Genomic DNA, 23476 nt, shown 5'->3' with positions numbered 1-23476 from the left:
GGGGGTGGGGGGAAGCACCAAATAGAGCTGCAATTCCCTTTGAGTGGCTTGTTCTGAATTTAGGAAGCCATCTCATCTCATTCAAGATAATGCTCTTCTGGACTAGAATGGAGATTTGAGCTGTAGTTCTAGAAATAAATAATTTGGAATGGGGAAAAGATAAGGCATATCATCCAATATTTATAAATGGAAGAGAAAGTGTGAGAGTAAATGAAACATTTGATATAGCAAGAAGGAAGTAATTGGTGTCACTCAAGGGAAGAAGTGATGCTGATATGCAGACCAATAAAAGTGAAGACCCCAAGTGAATTGACGTAAGCAAGAGATCAAGCTTAGTCCATGAGCTGGAAATATTTCACTTGCTCTTCCAGAGCAAATTCAGTCTTCAAGCTTCTCTTCCTTTCTCTCTGTTCTGGTGGCTGACTTATATGAATTGCATCAATGGGCTATTATCTTCTAGTTTCCGATTTGGGTTCAGCCAAGGGAAGGCACTAGTAGAAGATCAAAGTAAGGTAGAGGAGAATAAAACTAGGTATTTGATTGCTTGGCTATGGTTTGATTCTTTGCCTCTACCAAAGGCCACAGCATCTGTCAGACAGACTCACAGCTGCATTCTCTCTCTGGGGTTCTGGTAACTTCTATCTTATCTTGCTGTTTCAAGGCTAGGATGATATGGCTCCCTATTATTGTAAGCCCTGTAGTGCTTCATTCCTTGCTGGTTCACTTTGACCTGAAACTTTGTAAACAGTTCTTTCGTTGAACTCCTCTCTAAGTGAGTTACTTACTCATTACTCTAAGTGAGCCATTTATTTCCTGTCTATATCCTGACTGATACAACCTGCTATGGACTGCATGCTTTTTATATTGACAATGGAGAGTTATCTTGACTTTCAGAGGCAGTTAAAACAATAACTATTGTTATTAACAGTTACATAGAAATTATAGTTCACATATGCTCTTTTCTCATTCTCTACCCATGACTATTAAAACTGAGACCTCACCTGCTCTATACATAATGAACATACATAAACATAATGAATGGAATAATAATATACACAATGAATCTAGATGTAGATATTTTCTACCAGGTCTAATATTCTTAAGAATCCAAGAGCCCAGGGGCACATGGCTGACTCAGCGAGAAGAGCATGCAACTCTTGATCTCAAGGTCATGAATTCAAATCTTCAAATGCTGGTATAGAGGTTACTTAAAAATAAATGAGTAAATAAATATGGGGCACCTGGGAGGCTCAGTTGGTTGCATGCCCAACTCTTGATTTTGGCTTAGATCATGATCCCAGAGTCATGGGATCAAGTCCCGTGTTGGGCTCCATGCTGAGCATGGAGCCTGCTTAAGAGCCTCTCTCTCTGTCTGTCTGTCTGTCTCTCTCTCTCTCTCTCTGCACCCTCCAGCCCTTTCTCCCTTCTCAAGCTCTCTCTCTGTAAAATAAGATATAAATAAATAAATCTTTAAAAAAATAATTCAAGAGCCCAAATGTTGTATAGTCTTTTAAAGTTGAATGAATTACAATCTCATTATATAAACTGGCTCTATTTCCTTCTTCTGAGCTCCAGGTTCTTCAAATTAGCTAATACTCATTTTTCAAGCTTTCATACACACTCACCTTATACAGAGAGCCAAAGGGCTTAAATCATTGAATATAAAAAAATTAGATTTATGCAATCCAAATCTCCTTCTACTCTAGGTATATCAAAAATAAAACAATTGACCCCCTCCCCCCCCCTTAAATTGTACACAATAAAGACACTGTCTCCTTTCAGGAGAGGAATCATCATCACTGAAAGGGATATTCCATATGTGAAAGAATGAAATTTATGACCTGAAGATATGACTTATCATGAATAGAACCTCAACTTCCCACTGAGTGGCTTACCCCAAATTTAGCAAGCCAAGCTCACAAGTTCAAGATAAAACTTTTCTAACCAAGTTTCAGACAAAGTGTCTCTAGAATGGAATGAATATTTGAGCTATAGTTCTAGTAAGAAATAATTTAAGGGTAGGATGGAGAGATGAAGGAGACTGTCAATATGTACAACAGAGAGAAGAAAGGGGTGCCTGGATGGCTCAGTCAGTTAAGCTTCCGACTCTTGATTTTGGCTCAGGTCATGATCTCATGGTTCGTGATTTTGAGTCCCACAACGGGCTCTGTGGTGACAGCATGGAGCCTACTTGGAATTCTCTCTCTCCCTCTCTCTGCTCCTCCTCCACTCATGTTCTCTCTCTCTCTCTCTCTCTCTCTCTCTCTCTCGCAAAAATAAACTTTAAAAAAAAAGAAAGAAGAGAAAGCATGAGAGTAAAAGAAACATAATTTTTCAATAAGGAAGTAATGAGTGACATTCGAGGGTGTATCTTATGAGGGGGACAGGTATGTACCAAACTATTATAATGAGGGGACAGAAAGGAAATGAAGACAGTGATCAAAGCTCACACACACACAAAAAAAAAAGTGGGTGAAAAGAAGGAAAAAGATCACTGTAGTGACAGATTTATCTATAGGACACTATCAGCTCATTTTGCAGAATTTTATTTTTAATTGATTCAATTATCATAATAAATAATGGTTTTTGACATCGACCTACTCATGATTAGCTCATGATGAATTTCCAAGCATTCAGAAGTTTACTTATGAAAAGGAAAGAACTATAACTTGTGCTACTCTGCACTAATGCCTGGCAAACAGATGCCCAGACCATGTGCCTCAAGTCAATCACTAGTTCAACCAAGTGACAGCAAGGGCTAAAGACCAAGAGAAGGTTTTTCATGTTAAAAGAGACCTGTGTACTTTTGAGAGAAAAAAAAAAAAAAAACAATGGATAGAGGAAAGCAACCATGTTAAAACACCTGGATTAAAAGAGAGACATAGGAAAATGTTCTGAGGGGCAATGGCCAAAATGACACAGGAGCCTTCCCAGGACTTCTCCCCACTGTTTCTAGGAATTGTTTCCATGCCTTCTTCTCTTCATTGCCAACAATCTTCCTTCCCCTTCAACTTCCCAGTGCTTCCTTTCCATTTCTTCTTTTCCTCACTTCACTTATCTAGCCACAATTTAAAAGTGAAATAAAAATAATGCTAACTCTTGTAAAATTATATTAAGTTTAATAACTAGTCTTAAGGTAAAAGCAGTCAAATTAAATGTTTTATATTTATCTCAAAATTTTTTGTATTTTACTCTAGAATAAATGTTTTTCTTCTGTGCAAAAGGCAATATAAGAAAAACTTCATCCAAATTTAGACTCCTAGGAAAAGAATTTGATTTTTGGTAGACAAGGGTGCAGTTTGTGGTGAAAAGCATTATGATATAGTCATAGTAAAACATGTGCTCCAAAGTTCAACAGACCTGCCCTGAAATCACAGAGCCACCATTTACTGACTGTGGGACTTGACAAGTTTCCTCATCTACAAAGCGGTGCTATTACCTTCCTCTATAGAGAGGCCCTAAATTTTAAAAGAGGGTATGGTAAAATTTGAACCTAGTACCCAGCACAGAGTAAACACTCAATAATGGTAGCCAGTGCCATTATTAGCTACTTTATATGTCCTAAACTTCTTGGACGGATGAATTAAGCCAAGAAAATATTCACCTAGACATTTAACTTCTTACAGCCTTAGTTTGGTAAATTTGCCACCTGCGTTATTCTCATTATGCTCATCTAAGTTTAAAAAAAAAAAGAAGAAAAGAAAGAAATCGAATCAAATCCACTCTGTTGCTAATAGGCACAGAATTAACTACTGATTGCAGTCAACTGCCCCAAGATGTAGCAGTGCTGGAGAAGCAAAAGGTGCATGTATTGATTTGACAGTTTGAGAGGCAAATAAGCACATCAATTTTAATTTAACTTCCCAAGCATGTAAGCTGTCACTCACGACCATTGTTATGCCAATTATCTGGCATTAAATATTGTTATGATTTCTGACATCAAATCCATAGGAGAACACAGCTTTAGAGTGACATTTCAGTGGAAAATCCCCAGTACTTTCCCTCTGCAGTCTGGGCTGGTGAGGTTTAATTAAACAGCCAAATTACAAGCTGCCTCAGAAGATTTTGTAACAAAATTGCTGGCTGGCCTCTAGTGATAATGGTGCTACAGACCACTGCTTATTGTCACATGAGCTTACTTGGATATGAGAGGATTGGTCACTGATTCAGTAATAGAAGCCAAGACTTTTTATTGCTGTCATTTCTGCTGTTTACATTGACAATGAAAGAACGAGATTTAAAGTCTCAGTTGTTCTCACAAACATGCCCAAACATGGAAAAGCATGCATGGGGAAGTACCCATACTTAAAAGGTCACACATCTGAAAATCTACTAAAGGTTACATAATGTATAGTCTTAAGGAAATTGAATTCAATTCGAAATACTAATGAAAAATATCGTTTGGTCTGGGCTCAAGCAAGGCATTTTTGAGCCTCCCTGCCCCTGGTTGCCAGCTCAGTCCCAGATGCTTGTAGAACAAGAGAGGCCAGCCAGTTCTTCAGTTCTGCTCATGAGTAGGGATTTAAATGGGGCATCAGGCTCCCTGCTTCAGCAATAGATTGCTCCCCAGTGATTGCTCTGGATTTTTAGAGCTAGAAAAGCTTATCTGAGGATTCTATCATTCCTTTCCACCTAGTGACATGAGCTCACAATCTTCTCCTTTTTCTTAAGTTTACTTATTTATTTTGAGACAGACAGACAGACAATCCCAAGCAGACTTCACACTATCAGCACAGAGCCCAACTCAGGGATCAAATTCACAAACCGTGAGATCATGACCTGAGCTGAAACCAAGAGCCAGACGCTAAACCAACTGAGCCACCCAGGCGCCCTTAGCTCATAACCTTCTAATTAATATATATTCTTCAGCACCTTTCTTTATTCTATTTCACACATCTCTTTTTAAGTCTTTTGAGGCTTCAGTCTACTTTTTCAAACTAGTATCAGTCCTCTCTTGTCCCCTATTTGGTCCAACTCTGCCCTTCTTTTCTTTAGTCACAGTGCCAGCAGCTTATACCGCTCTAAAGTCTATAAGACTATATGAATAAGCAATCTCTGGTTCAGGTTAGAGTGTGAAAAAATAACCAAAAGCAGATTTCTTTGTATTATGGTTAATGGATTTAATGGAACTCCTTTAAAATATGATATCTGAGGGGCGCCTGGGTGGCTCAGTCGGTTAAGCATCCGACTTCGGCTCAGGTCATGATCTCATGATCTGTGAGTTCGAACCTGGCATCGGGCTCTGTGCTGACAGCTCAGAGCCTGGAGCCTGTTTCAGATTCTGTGTCTCCCTCTCTCTCTGCCCCTCCCCTGTTCATGCTCTGTCTCTCTCTGTCTCAAAAATAAATAAACGTTAAAAAAATAATAATAAAATAAAATATGATATCTGAAAGCTTCTTCTCCCACTATTACCACTCAGGAATGTCTAAGGTGGCATTATATCCTTCTATTTACTTGGCCTCTTGCCTTGCAAATCTTTAGGATTAAAATGTGAAGAAAAATCAATGGGATATATTATTACACCTCTTATTTTAAAAATTTATAATCATGACAGTGAGGATTGTCAAGATGGTCTAGAAAGAGAAAATTTTGTCCAAGAATCTTACTTCTAGTACCAAATCTTTCACCCAATATTCTAGTGAGAGTCACTCAATTATTCAAGCAATACATGTGAAATGATCTTTGACTGACAATGAACATTAAATTACCATAAAACTTTTACCCATTAGTAAAATAGTTGCCCATTTAGAGCTCCAATGACAAACCTCATTCCTATTTCATTTTCTCTCATAGTCATGAATACGTCACAGAGACAGCTCTGGAGCTATACTGCCTTGGTTTGAAACCACCAACTCTTTTTAACTGTGCAACTACAGGCAAGTTTCTTAACCTCACTGAGCCTCAAATTCCTTATTGGTAAAATAAAGATGGATAATAATAACATTACTGAATAGAGTTCTCATGAAGATTCAACAGTTAATATGTGTGATGTATGAGAACTCTGCCTAGAACAAATTAAGCACTCTATTAGGGTTAGATACTCTAGGATACCTGTACCACAAAGGTAGGAACTTGGTCTCAGTCCTGGGACAGTGCCCAGCATAGAGTACATGCTCAATAAATATTTGCTAAATGAATGAACTAGAATATTCAAGCACAAAAATAGTTCGTAAAAATCATTTTTATTGGGGTGCTTGGCTGGCTTAGTTGGTAGAGTGTATGACTCTTGATCTCAGGGTTGTGAGTGCGAGCCCCACGGTGGGAATAGAGATTGCTTAAAAATAAAATCTCTTTAAAAATTATTTTTATTATTTTTTGTTTGTTTACTTAATATTTATTAAACACCTATTATGTACATTTTCCAAATACATTTCTGTTAACGTAATCCATACGAACAAGGACAGAAAGTAATGGAAATATAGACTCCACCAACATTGGTTATGGTGACAAGTTGCAAATTCTGCCTGCATCTATTAATACTATAAAGAAACTTGGTCTTTAAGCAACTGCCTGTGGTTCCAAGTTGCAGACCTAATTAACCAAATAAGAAAACATGTATTTAAGATTTTCATTAGTTTTCACTCCTAATAAGTACAACCTAAATGCATTCCCCCCTATTCTTCCTTGAAATAAACTTGTAATAGATTATTTCTATCTTGCACAAAATTCTTGGGATATAAAATCTAGTGGTACACCATGATTTGCTCAACTATTGGGTAGTTCTACAGTCATATGTCAGTAAGTAAATAATTGTGTGCTGATCATATACAGTTGAGTCAGAAAATGTATACTAGTTCAAAAGCTCATAATTCTATATACCAGGTTAATTTAAGTATGCACCTTTAATCAGTTTGAGCCTCAAGAATATGACTTATAATACAATGTCCCTCCAAACTGTCAGTGTTTTCTATTCAAAAATATGTCAATTATTTCTCATGTTTTATTCACTCATTAGAGAAAATATTTGTTGAGCACTCACAATGAGCTAGGCCCTCTACTACATATTGGGGATAAAACACAAATATAGTACCTGCCATCGTGGGATTTATAATCTAGTTCAATTTATAGATGGTAGTTTCGTATTTGTATTTTAAATTTTGTTATTTTATCTCATAACATTATATAATTTAATTTACATTCTATTGTCATAAGAATAGTAAAATGAAGCCTTAATTAAAAACTTCAGTGTATTTGACAATAAATTTCATATATTAAAAAAATAATAAAAACTTCAGTTTATTCAACCATCATTTAATTATTTCAAATCATATCTGAAATCAGCACAAGCCAAAAGAAACTATTAGTTTTGATAACTCATAAGCCTGATTATCTGTGTCAAGATAGGCTCTTACAATAGAGCTCCCAACTATTTTTATATTTATGGATTTGAAAGGAAAGAAAAACTTAAAGTTGGATTAAACGTAACAAATTCACACAAACTGGAGGGAGGGCAAGTCTAGAGTTCATAGCATACAGACCTATAGTCACACTGCTGACTGGGGAGGGAGTAAAACGGGGCTGCAGGTCTTAGGAAATGTTCATGAGTTCTTTAGTAAATAATTAATCATTTGTCATTAATATATTCATTTGTACTATTCAAATACTATAAACATAGTTTATAAATAAGCTTTTGAAAATAGCTTATTGGACTAAGGGGTTCCATTCAAATAAGCTACCCATTTTCTTTATTTACATGATTAATATTCATATCAAACACATTTCTTTAAATGCAGAGTTATCTCCTCACTCCATTCTGCAGGTCAGAATTATCACCAATTCCAATGAAGTCTGTTAATGAGGTGTTTGTTTTTGCAAAGAGTGCTATTCAAACCATTACTATACATCCCAAGTAGTTTATAGAGATTTTTTATTACACAGTCAAGTATGTTTACAGGGACAACATGCCCTTGTCTCCTTACTATTTCTCTTTGCTTATTTACTCAATGATTTGTGAAGTGAAATATACTACAAAAACTCTTAGTAATTATGGGAAATTACTAAGGTTCCTCTGTATAGTATTTCTCATTATACTGTAACAAGAGTTCACAGAGAAGTCATTTATGTAAACTACAGATTAAGACTGTGTCCAGGTAATGACAAAAAGCTTGGTAAACCCAGTCTAATTTCAATTAGTTCAGAAAAAAAGAAAATTGCCCAATGTTTGGTTGAGTGTATAGGCCAATGATTGGAAATCTTTTGGGATCGAAGACCACTTTGAGAATTTAATGAAAGTTGTGGATCCTCTGACTAGAAGAACCGGGCAAAGTGAAGAACTTGGGGGTGGGGGGGTGGGGGGAGAACACATGATTTTTCACTTTTCAACCAGTGTATGTGCATCATTAGTCTTCAAATGCCAACACCTCGTTTTCCAAGCTCTAAATGTTTCTACCAGTATATTTATTAAATAAGTTCAACCTGACCCACAAATTCCTAATTATAACTTGAAATTAAGGGCATGCCCCAGAGTTGCTTTACTCCTACTCTTACCTAAAAGCCTTTACAATTCTAATGCTTAGAATAGTAAGTCTCCCAAGATATCTCATCACTGAAGTTGGTGTTCTGAGACCCTCTTGGCCCTTCTCAGGGTGGAGACCTCATATTAGTGATTCTATGTCTCCTCTTTTGGAAGTCTGCAGGTCTCCCATGGTCACTGCTCCCCACCCCCTTCTTGAATCTGACCCAGCACCCCCCACCACTTTCCCTTCCACATGATCCTCTTGAATTCTCTAAAATCCCTAAGCAGTGAACACTGTACCTTCAACATCTTCTCTGAACATACCCTTCTCCTCTTTGCCTTAAATGAAACCAGGCTATCTTCTAAGGGCATTACTTCCCCAGTAATCTTGTCAAAGAGAGGATGTTCTTCTCTCACACATCCACAAAGAAAAGAGTTAGAAGGTAGATTTTCCTCCATGCTTTCCACAGCAACCTCAAATCATTTCCCCCTCACTTCTATTGCTTTGAAGCTCATGCCAGCCAGCTATGATAACCACTCTACCTCGTCAATGTTATCACCTCAACTCCAAGTTATTGTCCTCCTTTCCTTGACAAGATTAAATCCTGGATTCTACATTCTAGATCAGAGTCTTTTTTATCACCCTTACTTTTGTAATCATTCTTAGTGATGGTAACATCCACATGGATGACCTATCTTACATCTCAGTTTAACTGCCTCTACTGCAGGGACTGTTTCTTCCACACCATCTCAGCCAGCCATTCCCATAACCATATTTTGGGTACTGTCATTATCTTTTCTGCAATCTCAGTTTCAAACATCCCATTTCTGGCCACTAACTTTCATTTCTTTGAGCTTACTTATTCTATTAACAACCTCTTCCACTGCTACAACGTTTAATCTTGGCCTTTTATCTTTTGCTGAAATACCCATCTCCTGTCTTCAATTACCTTTTTTTTCCAACCTTATATGCTATGGTCCACTGGCACTATCAATCCCTTGACACACTCTCTTTAAAGTATACTATTCTAACAAAACACTGATTGAACATGAATATCCATTTTTCCTGTGTCTTGAGTGAGGCTAGAGATAATCACTTAAATTCATGAATACAAATCTTATATGGGCACATAACACTTCTTGGAATGTCTACTATGTTTCCCTAGTAAGCTCACTTTTCCACTCTCTAAGACAATTATTTCAAACTTCCTCCCCTCACCAAAACCTTCTGTACTGTAGACATTAGATGGAAACTCTCACATCCTCACCTCCATATGTAAAACCTACCTGTGTCAACACCTGTTTCTCCTCCTTTCTTCCCATTACAATGGAAAATTTGTCACTCTGCTCCTCAAAGGTTAATCTTTCCTTTAGGTTCTAGAACCCTTCACATCACTCTTGCAAGTTAGTGTGCCCCTCATAAATCATACAGATTGGTGAGGATGCTTACAGGCTCATGGATTCCAAATGCCAGAAGAAGGATTGTTCTGTCTAAACTATAATGTAATCCAAACCCCACTATACTTCCCTTAAGTATCATGTCTGGATCCAATTATGGAACTACCCCAAGAAAAAATCCATATGAACCAGCCATGCAGCAAACCTGGAAACCTTGTTTCTCCATCTCAGGCTAGATACCTATTTTGTATAGGAATTAGCAAAGAAGCCCTGGATCCCCTATGACATGGGGATTGAGGCACCAAGCTTTCCTCCTTGGAAGGGACATAAAGATTTTGACCAACCTTTATAATATCCTATTCTTACTTTATAGCAAGACCATTCGTTCATATACTTTCTAAATTCTGCTGATACTTGTTAAAATCAAGAATTTTAGAGCCAGTGAGGAGATTAGAAATTATTCATTCATTCCCATTTCAAAGGCTCAGCAAAGCAGAGTTGATTAGGCTAACATCACACATTAGAAAGTGAACACAGTATCAGAATCATGTTCTCTAAGACAAACTATTTCCACTATGCTACTTATAATTGTGGGCTCCATGGAGTAATAATATTACCCTCAAAGTACTGTTTTGTGAGCATTTGACTAAGACTATGAAATAGATTTATGGATTCACCTAGTGGGTTCCATGTGGATATCCACAATAGCAGACTAGAAACCATTCACCAGTGTGTAAAAGTAACAATCCAGGAGTGGACCAACTTCTTATATTACTTCTTCTGAACAGTAATCTCTATCGTGTCCTGACTGTGAAAGAATTCCCAATTCTAGATAACTTCGGCCTTAGGAGTTGCATTTATATAGTTGGAAATATCTGGAGATGGTATGCCTCAGCCTCCTCTTTGTTTTTATGCAAACACGGGGAATTTTTACAAATTAATTTCATATTTTAAAAAATAATAAAATAAAATTAGTTTCATCTTATAGTTCATCATTCAGTCACCAATTAAACAAACACATACTGAGTACTTGCTATTGTTGAAAAGAGTGCTAGACACTGGATTTACAGACACAACTGTGATAAAGCTCCAACTCTCAGGAACTCAAGATCCCAAATAGAGGCCCTTGTAACACTGGTGTAGTGTTGCCACCTTGGAGGGTTAGCACAAGTAACATGCTATTAATAACAAAGTACTTAAGTTAGTGAAATAGTTACTTTGAAAGATTAGAAAGGATTCAGTTGTCCTTATAATAACTTTGTACTCATTAACCAGCATCATGATGCCCATTCCTGAGTAGGAATAGAAGGGGTAGCGTTATGATTCACAAACTGCAGATAATCCACATCTTATCTTGCCTTTGCTGTGGTCCATCATTTGGATAAATCCATGGGAGCGTGTCAACAAATGAAATTCATCTATCATGGGTCAAAGTAGAAAAAAGTGTTGACTAGCTCTAGCATGGAAGTCAAGTGGGAAAGAGAGACATGCAGACAACATTTGCAAGACAGTCTGTTAAGTGCAACCATATGCCCCTGGTATATGCACGGGAAGCTTTGGGCATGTAGACAAAGAGAAAAGGTCAGAGAAAATTGTACTGATAGGAGAGAGAGGTGTTAGGATTAGAGAAAACCATGCCAAGGCATAGCTAACAGGGTAAGTCTGATCAGGAAGGGCAGAACCAGGAGCTGGGTTGGAACAGCATGGACAAGGCACAATTTTAGAATTCTTGATTCCATCAATCTCAGAATGAGGCAGGGATGAGAATGTAGGCTATCTAGTTAAACTGGAGAGACCTAGCAAGATTCACAGTCCAGTATAGAGGCTGCAACTTCCAGAGATACAAGTCCAGCAGGGGCCAGGCAGTATGCACAGCATAGCCAAAACCTTGGTGGCACCATCAGATTCAAGATTCAGGTTCAGCGTTTGGACAGAAAATATGGAGAGGGGCTCTCTGCAGCCATCACAGGGCACAGGACCACAAAACAGCAGGGGCAGGATGTTAGTAAAATCAAGACAGGACTGTCTGATCTCTGTCCTAAGCTCCAATTTTGGTACATGGTAGGTAAGGGCTAGTAGGTATGTGCAACTCCACAGAGTCAAGGAGGGAGCAGAAAAAGAACAAAGAGATATCTCTACCACTGAAAATCTCACGGTATGAAAAAGGAGAAAGAAACATGCAAGCAAACAAGCACCAGAGATTCTGTGATAGAAGTTTGTATAAGGTGCAGAACAGAGTGCAAAAAAGAGGGAGTGGCCAATTCAGCCTGGGGAGTTTCGGTAAATGTTTCAAAATGGAGGTGACCAATGAATAGACTTGGAAGATTAATAGGGGCTTGCCTGGCAGACCTTGAAAGGAAGTAACAACTGGGAAAGACACTACAAGCAAACGAAGCATGAGCAAGAGTTAACTGGACACATGGAGCAGTCTGGAATGTCCAGGGACAGCATGTGCATGAAACATAGTCAGAACTGATTGCATAATTGGTGGAACCAGTGAAGCAGCCAGACCTGAAGAAAGTGCAGAATGGTGTGAGATTGGGGATAGGGCTTTACTGCGTAGATCACTAAAGGATTTTTTTTCTTAAATAAGGATTCTTAAATAAGAATTTTAATTCTTATTTAACAGCCTTATTAATACATAATTCACATACAATATGATTTATTCATCTAAACTATACAATTAATTTTTAGTATATTTCTAGATACTTCAAACTATCACTAAAATTTTATTGTGTGTGTGTGTGTTTACCATGTAATTTGGGTTTTTTTAATGAAATTTATTGTCAAATTGGTTTCCATACAACACCCAGCGTTCATCCCAAAAAATGCCCTCTTCAATACCCATCACCCACCCTCCCCTCCCTCCCATCCCCCATCAACCCTCAGTTTGTTCTCAGTTCTTAAGAGTCTCTTATGCTTTGGCTCTCTCCCACTCTAACCTCTTTTTTTTTTTTCCTTCCCCTCCCCCATGGGTTTCTGTTAAGTTTCTCAGGATCCACATAAGAGGGAAAACATATGGTATCTGTCTTTCTCTGTATGGCTTATTTCACTTAGCATCACACTCTCCAGTTCCATCCATGTTGCTACAAAGGGCCATATTTCATTCTTTCTCATTGCCACGTAGTACTCCATTGTGTATATAAACCACAATTTCTTTATGCATTCATCAGTTGATGGACATTTAGGCTCTTTCCATAATTTGGTTATTGTTGAGAGTGCTGCTATAAACATTGGGGTACAAGTGCCCCTATGCATCAGTACTCCTGTATCCCTTGGGTAAATTCCTAGCAGTGCTATTGCTGGGTCATAGGGTAGGTCTATTTTTAATTTTCTGAGGAACCTCCACACTGCTTTCCAGAGTGGCTGCACCAATTTGCATTCCCACCAACAGTGCAAGAGGGTTCCCGTTTCTCCACATCCTCTCCAGCATCTATAGTCTCCTGATTTGTTCATTTTGGCCACTCTGACTGGCATGAGATGATATCTGAGTGTGGTTTTGATTTGTATTTCCCTGATGAGGAGCGATGTTGAGCATCTTTTCATGTGCCTGTTGGCCATCCGGATGTCTTCTTTAGAGAAGTATCTATTCATGTTTTCTGCCCATTTCTTCACTGGATTATTTGTTTTTCGGGTGTGGAGTTTGGTGAGCTCCTTATAGATTTTGGATACTAGCCCTTTGTCCGATATGTCATTTGCAAATATCTTTTCCCATTCCATTGGTTGCCTTTTAGTTTTGTTGATTGTTTCCTTTGCTGTGCAGAAACTTTTTATCTTCATGAGGTCCCAATAGTTCATTTTTGCTTTTAATTCCCTTGCCTTTGGGGATGTGTCGGGTAAGAGATTGCTATGGCTGAGGTCAGAGAGGTCTTTTCCTGCTTTCTCCTCTAGGGTTTTGATGGTTTCCTGTCTCACATTCAGGTCCTTTATCCATTTTGAGTTTATTTTTGTGAATGGTTTGAGAAAGTGGTCTAGTTCATTCCTGGGACACAGGGCTGGTTCAACATTCACAAATCAATCAACGTGATACATCACATTAATAAAAGAAAAGAGGGGCGCCTGGGTGGCGCAGTCGGTTAAGCGTCCGACTTCAGCCAGGTCATGATCTCGCGGTCCGTGAGTTCGAGCCCCGCGTCGGGCTCTGGGCTGATGGCTCGGAGCCTGGAGCCTATTTCCGATTCTGTGTCTCCCTCTCTCTCTGCCCCTCCCCCGTTCATGCTCTGTCTCTCTCTGTCCCAAAAATAAATAAAAAACGTTGAAAAAAAAAAAATTTAAAAAAAAAAAAAAAAAGAAAAGATAAGAACCACATGATCCTGTCAACCGATGCAGAAAAAGCATTTGACAAAATTCAGCAACCTTTCTTAATAAAAACCCTCAAGAAAGTCGGGATAGAAGGAACATACTTAAACATCATAAAAGCCATTTATGAAAAACCCACAGCTAACATCATCCTCAGTGGGGAAAAACTGAGAGCTTTTTCCCTGAGATCAGGAAAAAGACAGGGATGTCCACTCTCACCACTGTTGTTTAACATAGTGTTGGAAGTTCTAGCATCAGCAATCAGACAACAAAAGGAAATCAAAGGCATCAAAATTGGCAAAGATGAAGTTAAGCTTTCACTTTTTGCAGATGACATGATATTATACATGGAAATTCCAATAGGCTCCACCAAAAGTCTGCTAGAACTGATACATGAATTCAGCAAAGTTGCAGGATACAAAATCAATGTACAGAAATCAGTTGCATTCTTATACACTAATAATGAAGCAACAGAAAGACAAATAAAGAAACTGATCCCATTCACAATTGCACCAAGAAGCATAAAATACCTAGGAATAAATCTAACCAAAGATGTAAAAGATCTGTATGCTGAAAACTATAGAAAGCTTATGAAGGATAAGTTTACAAGAATTGAAATTATACCATGCATACTTTCAGACCACAATGCTATGAAGCTTGAAATCAACCACAGGAAAATGTCTGGAAAACCTCCAAAAGCATGGAGGTTAAAGAACACCCTACTAACGAATGAGTGGGTCAACCAGGAAATTAGAGAAGAAATTAAAAAATATATGGAAACAAATGAAAATGAAAATACAACAATCCAAACGCTTTGGGACGCAGCAAAGGCAGTCCTGAGAGGAAAATACATTGCAATCCAGGCCTATCTCAAGAAACAAGAAAAATCCCAAATACAAAATCTAACAGCACACCTAAAGGAAATAGAAGCAGAACAGCAAAGGCAGCCTAAACCCAGCAGAAGAAGAGAAATAATAAAGACCAGCAGAAATAAACAATATAGAATCTAAAAAAACTGTAGAGCAGATCAACCAAACCAAGAGTTGGTTTTTTGAAAAAATAAACAAAATTGACAAACCTCTAGCCAGGCTTCTCAAAAAGAAAAGGGAGATGACCCAAATAGATAAAATCATGAATGAAAATGGAATGATTACAACCAATCCCTCAGAGATACAGACAATTATCAGGGAATACTATGAAAAATTATATGCCAACAAATTGGACAACCTGGAAGAAATGGACAAATTCCTAAACACCCACACTCTTCCAAAACTCAATCAGGAGGAAATAGAAAGCTTGAACAGACCCATAACCAGTGAAGAAATTGAATCGGTTATCAAAAATCTCCCAACAAAGAAGAGTCCAGGACCAGATGGCTTCCCAGGGGAGTTCTACCAGACGTTTAAAGCAGAGATAATACCTATCCTTCTCAAGCTATTCCAAGAAATAGAAAGGGAAGGAAAACTTCCAGACTCATTCTATGAAGCCAGTATTACTTTGATTCCTAAACCAGACAGAGACCCAGTAAAAAAAAAGAACTACAGGCCAATATCCCTGATGAATATGGATGCAAAAATTCTCAATAAGATACTAGCAAATCGAATTCAACGGCATATAAAAAGAATTATTCACTATGATCAAGTGGGATTCATTCCTGGGATGCAGGGCTGGTTCAACATTCGCAAATCGATCAACGTGATACATCACATTAATAAAAAAAAAAAAGAGAAGAACCATATGATCCTGTCAATCGATGCAGAAAAGGCCTTTGACAAAATCCAGCACCCTTTCTTAATAAAAACCCTTGAGAAAGTCGGGATAGAAGGAACATACTTAAATATCATAAAAGCCATTTATGAAAAGCCCACAGCTAACATCATCCTCAACGGGGAAAAACTGAGAGCTTTTTCCCTGAGATCAGGAACACGACAGGGATGTCCACTCTCACCGCTGTTGTTTAACATAGTGCTGGAAGTTCTAGCATCAGCAATCAGACAACAAAAGGAAATCAAAGGCATCAAAATTGGCAAAGATGAAGTCAAGCTTTCGCTTTTTGCAGATGACATGATATTATACATGGAAAATCCGATAGACTCCACCCAAAGTCTGCTAGAATTGATACATGAATTCAGCAAAGTTGCAGGATACAAAATCAATGTACAGAAATCAGTTGCATTCCTATACACTAACAATGAAGCAACAGAAAGACAAATAAAGAAACTGATCCCATTCACAATTGCACCAAGAAGCATAAAATACCTAGGAATAAATCTAACCAAAGATGTAAAAGATCTGTATGCTGAAAACTATAGAAAGCTTATGAAGGAAATTGAAGAAGATATAAAGAAATGGAAAGACATTCCCTGCTCATGGATTGGAAGAATAAATATTGTCAAAATGTCAATACTACCCAAAGCTATCTACACATTCAATGCAATCCCAATCAAAATTGCACCAGCATTCTTCTCGAAACTAGAACAAGCAATTCTAAAATTCATATGGAACCACAAAAGGCCCCGAATAGCCAAAGTAATTTTGAAGAAGAAGACCAAAGCAGGAGGCATCACAATCCCAGACTTTAGCCTCTACTACAAAGCTGTAATCATCAAGACAGCATGGTATTGGCACAAAAACAGACACATAGACCAGTGGAATAGTATAGAAACCCCAGAACTAGACCCACAAACGTATGGCCAACTCATCTTTGACAAAGCAGGAAAGAACATCCAATGGAAAAAAGACAGTCTCTTTAACAAATGGTGCTGGGAGAACTGGACAGCAACATGCAGAAGGTTGAAACTATCACTACAATTTTAGAACATTTCATTACCTCAGAAAGGAACTCACTACTCCGTAGCTTTCAACCCACATACCTTATGTCCTTCACTAACCTTAATCATCTGTTAGTCTATTTTCTGTCTCAATAAATTTGCCTATTCAGGACACTTTATAGGAAGTGGAATCATATAATATGTGGTCATTTGTGACTGGTTTCTTTCATTTAGTATTCTGTTTTCAAGGTTCATCCATGCTATAGTACATATCAGTATTTCATTACTTTTTATGCCCAAATAATATTCTATATTAAAGTGTGATATACCACATTTTGTTTATTCATTCAGCTGTTCATGCACATTTGGGTTGTTTCCACCTTTTGGCAAATATGAATAATGCTACCATAACCACTTGTGTACAAGCTTCTTTCTGGACGTATGTTTTCATTTCTCCTGAGCATATACCTAGGAGTGGAAGTGCTGGATCATATGGTAACTCTACATTTAATCATTCAAGGAGCAGCTAGACTGTTTTCCAAAATGGTTGCAGCGGGGCGCCTGGGTAGCTCAGTCGGTTAAGCGGCCGACTTCGGCTCAGGTCATGATCTCGCGGTCCGTGAATTCGAGCCCCCCATCGGGCTCTGTGCTGACAGCTCAGAGCCTGGAGCCTGTTTCAGATTCTGTGTCTCCTCGCTCTGACCCTCCCCCATTCATACTCTCTCTCCATCTCAAAAATAAATAAACGTTAAAAAAAAAATTAAAGAAAAAAAAACAAAAACAAAATGGTTGCATCATTTCATAATCCCACTAAGGGTGTATGAGGGTTTCAACCTTTTCACATCTTCATCAACACCTGTTATTATCATTATTTTTTATTATACCCACTCTACTAAAAGTCAAATGGTAAAAAATTTTTAAGTAGAGAATAAAAATTTTAGTTTTAGAAGGATAACTGTAACATCAAGATGGGAAAATAATTGAAATAAAGAGTAGGAGTAGAGATAAAGAATTCTAATAGTTATTGGCTGCTTAGGAAAAATAAATAAAAATGGTACTATTGCTCCAATACTTTCTCTACAGTATCAGAGTCTTGACTTCATGTTGTTTCTTTTAAGAATTTTTTTATCCTAATCATAACAATTATCATGAAAAAAATGGGGGTCACTTTTTGAAAATATGCCCCAAAGGAGCCAATACTTCCCTACCTACCAAGTTTCCAGTCTCTTCTCCAGCCTTCATATCGCACCCCACCCCCATGATACTTCTGGACACGACTAGAGGCAGTTTAGTTTAAAATGCAATTCCCAAGGATTAGGCAATTGATTGCCTCTAGAATGTGGGAAAGAAAGAGGAGAGGAATCTAACATTCCCTGGTTTCTGACTGGGGTGACTGGCTAGTAAAATAGCTCTTGTTACTAAGATGCAAAAAGAAGACCAGGGGAGGAGAGTTAGGGACAGATGAAGTATTTGGATTTAAGCACGTTAATATTGCTGTGTCGGAGGGTATCAAGGGGGAACGGCTTGGAGGTAGCTGGATAGAAGTCCCCAAGGTTGTAGTTCAAAACATCTGTTTCAAAAGCTTAAACAACATGGCACACAGAAGCTCAATATTTGCTAATTTAAAATGCCTAAAATACACTGTACAGCTGGCTTTTTGCAATGGTAAATTGAGTTTGAAATTAAGAAACTGTCCCAGGTACTCAAAGGAAATTTGGGGAGGTGTCTCAGTAAAAAATAAATTACAGCTATGTATTTCCCCAGTTCTCTTCTGTTCTTTACTGGTGATTTACACCATGTTTCAAAATCCAGAACCAATTACAGACTTCCCCAGATACCTGAATTCATTCATTCATTCAGTCATTCGACAGAAACTTACTGAGTATGAGGTACTATTCAGGGGCTCAAGATGGCAGTTTTTGAACAAAATAGAAATGGCCTCTACCCTCTCACTACCCCCACCCCCCATTCCCTGCCATGGAGTAAACTCCATGGTTTTTCTCACTCAAAAGCTATTCCTTTTTCTAGGAAAGGCAATCATCTAGCATCTGGAGTTGACCTAGGTAGGAAGATTTTAATTCCAGCATCAAATAATTTTATATATATATATATATATATATATATATATATATATAAAAATTATAATTATATATATATTTGAAGCATAATTGACATATAGCATTATATTAGTTTCAGGTGCACAACATAATGATTCAGAATAATTTTTAATAACTGTTTAAACCACCTTAGAAGAACACCTTTAAATGCCTGGCAGTTCTCGTAGGATATTAAGTTTCATGAACAGCATTAAAAAAATGGTTACAAAATGGTTTAAATCTCCAAAGGATGTATTTTTAATTTTCTAAAGCAGGTAAGAGGTGAAAAGCCTTGTTTAAAAAAATGAAATTCAGATAAATGTTACACACAAGACTATAAACACCACAGCAGTTTGCCCCTGGCTCAAAAAAAAAAAAAAAAGGAGAGAGAGAGCAACATTGATGTTTGTAAGATTTTTCTTTTATATAATGGTGCAGTTTCAGTGATAAAAATCACTAAAACTCTAGGCTGTTCAATTAACACCTTTTTAATCAAAAAGTAATAGCACTTTGCTAATTTTTTATTGAAGTACAATTTACATATAACAAAATTCGCTAACTCTGAGCATACAACTTAATGACTTTTTTTTTAAGTTTCTTTCTTTGAGACAGAGAGCCAGAGAGTGTGTGCAGGAGGGGCAGAGAGAGAGGGAGGAAGAGGGAGGGAGGGAGAGAAGGAGGGAGGGAGGGAGGGAGGGAGGGAGGGAGGGAGAGAGAGAGAGAGAGAGAGAGAGAGAATCCCAAGAAGGCTCCACTCTGTCAATGTGGGGAACTTTATGTGGGTGGGGTCTTGAACTCATGAACCCATGAGATCATGACCTGAGCCCAAATCAAGAGTTAGATACTCAGCCACCTGGGTGTCCCGCAGTTTGATGACTTTTGACACATGTATACAGTGATGTACCCTTCAAAAGAATCGAGATATAGATCAGTGCTGTCCAACAGAACTTTTGGCAATGATGGAAATATTCTGTATCTGCCCTTTTCAATATGGAAGCCACTGACCACAATGGCTATTCAATATTCAAAATGTGGCTTAGAGACTGAGTAAATGAATTATTACCTTTATTTAATTTTAATTAATCTTAATTTAAATAACTACATGTTACAAGCGGCTACATATTAGTGCATGGCATTTCCATCACCCCAGAAAGTTCCCATGGCTATCATCTAGCAATGTTGCTCCAGTACCCTCTAGTGACAAAGCCTAGCATTACACTAACTGGCAAAGAGAAATGTTTACAGTTTGCAGCTCCACTGTTAACATGGCCAAGAATAGGAGAGAAAATAGATGACTTATCTGAAAGGTGTATGTTTAATTGTAATGAATTCCAATTTATCCATTTTTTTCTTCATGCTTTTCGCATCTTGCCCTAGCAAACTTTGACTAATGAAAGATTGTAAATATTTACTGTTATAGAAGTTTTCTAGTTTTAAGCTCTTACACTTAGCCCTATTATCTAACTTCTGTTAAAAACTTTATACAGTGTGAGGTAAGGATAGAAGTTACTATTTTTGTATATGCGTATCCAATAGCTTCAGCATTTGTTGAAAAAAAAAACATCTTTTCTTCCCTCCAATGAATTATAATTAACACAGTTTTCAAAAATCACTTACCATGTATGTATAGATTTATTTCTGGATACTTTGGTTTCCAAGCCTATCCTTATACCAATTAAACTACCTTGATTATAAGTAGTTTCATAGTAAATCTTGAAAACAATTAAAATGAGTTCTCTAACTGTTCTTTTTCTTACTCAAGAGCTGTCGCATTTTGCTTACTCAAAATTTGGCTATTTTAGGTAATTACAAGTCCATATAAATTTTAGGATCAGCTTGTCAATTTCTACTGTTTTTAAATTTCCTAGTGAGATATTTATTGGGATTTTATTAAATCTATAAATCAGTTTGGGGTTAATTGACATCTTAATTTATGCTACATCTTCCAATCCATGAACATGCCATATCTCTCCATTTATTCTAATCCTAAATCGTAAATCCTAAAATTCCTCAGCAGTGTTTTGTACTTTTCCTCAGTTAGTATTCTGGGCATTGGAAAAACTAAAAATTCTTACCCCTTCAGGTTCATCAGGGATTAAACTCTCCCCTGGCCTTCATCTATTTTGGACCTTTTCCACAACTGTAGTAATTTTTTTTTTATTTTAACAAGCTTTTATAATTATCTGCTTGGAATTTGTGGGGACCACTTCACCTCTGTATTATTAACAAAATCAAAGTTGGTAACATTTTATTTCTTTTTCTTTCTTTTTTTTTTTTTAAGTAGGCTTCATACCCAACACAGGGCACAATGTGGGGCTTGAACTCACAACCCTGAGACCAAGAGTCAGAAGCTTAACTGACTGAACCACCCAGGTGCCCCGGTTTTGTTTCTAATTTTCCAGTCTTTTCATCTTCATTTATTTCTTTCTCTTTTTTAAGTTTTATTTAAGTAATCTCTATACCAAACATGGGGCTCAGACTTATGACCCCAAGATCAAGGGTTGAATGCTTTTCCGACTGAATCAGCCAGGTGCCCCTCCTTAACATTTTAATACAGAAATTAACCAATCTAGAATAAAAATTTGAGATTCTTTCTGGTCCAAGTTCTATCAACGTTTTCAGGGTTTAAGCTGTTGAATATTATCTATCATGTTATGATGTTTGCACTACTATAACCTCTTAGTGTTAGCTACAGTCTGAAATGGGAAGAAAATAAACAAAATAAACAGTTTCTACCAAAGTTCTTATATTATTTACAAATTACCCAGATCATAACAGACTCGCTGACCAGGAAACTGAAAAATTGTAGTGATACTCTTGAAATGCTAAATTATAAAGCATAGAAATATCATCACTGGGGGGCACCTGGGTGGTTCAGTTGGTTAAGCATCCCACTTTGGCTCAGGTCATGATCTTGTGGTTTGTGAGTTAGAGACCCGCATCTGGCTGTCTGCTGTCAGCACCCAGCTCAGTTCAGAGCTTCTGTTCCCCTCTTTATCTGCCCCTCCCCTACATGTACGCACTCCCTCTCAAAAATAAACATTAAAAAATAAAAAGAAATATCTGCAGTGGAAGATGAGATAGTGAGGAGAGAGGGGAGTCCAAGTAAATATTTTGAAATGTTATCTGAACTCTTTTATTTCTTACTTCCAGTAGCTCCTCTTGCACTGAAATTCCTCTCCTCTGTTTCCCCATTCAGAGGGCAGCAAGAACAAAGAACAAACAAATTGCCTTCAGGTTTGTGCTGTTACAGCAGAAATGAAGCTTGAAAGAAATGAGTTAACATACTCAGCTTTTGGGGTACAACTTAGACTCAAATATTCAGGCAGAGACAATATTCTTATTTAACTATTTCATTTTATTAAAAAACATTTGACTAGGTAATATATGCACCTAGTACAATCTTCATAAAGTACAAAAGAGTTTACAGTGAATAAGGTCTCCCTTCCATTCCCTCTTCCCCAGGAAGTTCCCTTTCATATTTTTTTCTGACTTTCATAGTTTTATTTTTACATTAAGGTTTGATTCATCTGAAAGGTATTTTTTTTCAGCTTTACTGAGATATTACTGACATATAATTTATGTAAATTTAAGGTGTACAACATAATGATTTGACACATGTATATATTGCCAAATAATTACCACAATAAAGTTAGTTAACACATCCATCACCTCACATAATGATCTTTTTTTTGTAGTGATAATATTTAAGATCTACTCTTCTAACTTCCAAGTATGTAATATGATACCTAATTATACATCTGCTGTACAGATCCTCAAAATCTATTCATCTTATAGCTCCAAGTTTATACCATTTGACCAACATCTCCCCCTTTCTCCTACCTGCCTAACCTCTCCCAAAGACCATTCCACTATTTCTGAGTTTGGCTTTTATACATTCTACATATAAGTGATACTATATAGGAGTTGTCTTTCTTGGATTGAGTTATTTCATTTAGCATAATGTTCTCCATCCATGTTGCTGCAAAAGTCAGGATTTCCTTCTTTTTATGGCTGAATAATGTTACCGCGTGTGTGTGTGTGTGTGTGTGTGTGTGTGTGTGTTTGTGTGTGTGTGTAGCATTTTCTTTATCTTTTCATCCATTAGTGGACACAGAGGATGGTTCCATGTTTTAGCTATTGTAAATAATCCTTCAGTGAACATGAGGGTGCAGATGTCTCTTCAGGATACTGATATCATTTCCTTCAAAAATATACCCAGAAGTGAAATTGCTGGATCATATTGAGTTCTATTTTTAATTTTTTGCAGAAACTTCATACGTTTTCCACAGTGGCTGTACCAATTTACATTCCCACCAACAGTGCATGAGGGAACCCTTGTTTCCACATCCTCACCAACGCCTGATATCTCTTGTCTTTTTGATGATAGTCATTCTAACAGGTGGGAGGTGGTATCTCCTTCGGGTTTAGGTTTGCATTTACCTAATCATTAGTGA

This window comes from Panthera onca, chromosome A2 (genome assembly GCF_046562875.1).
Source record: "Panthera onca isolate mPanOnc1 chromosome A2, mPanOnc1 haplotype 2, whole genome shotgun sequence".
NCBI lineage: Eukaryota > Metazoa > Chordata > Mammalia > Carnivora > Felidae > Panthera > Panthera onca.
The sequence above is the reverse complement of the archived record's forward strand: the minus strand, read 5'-3'. Positions refer to the sequence as shown.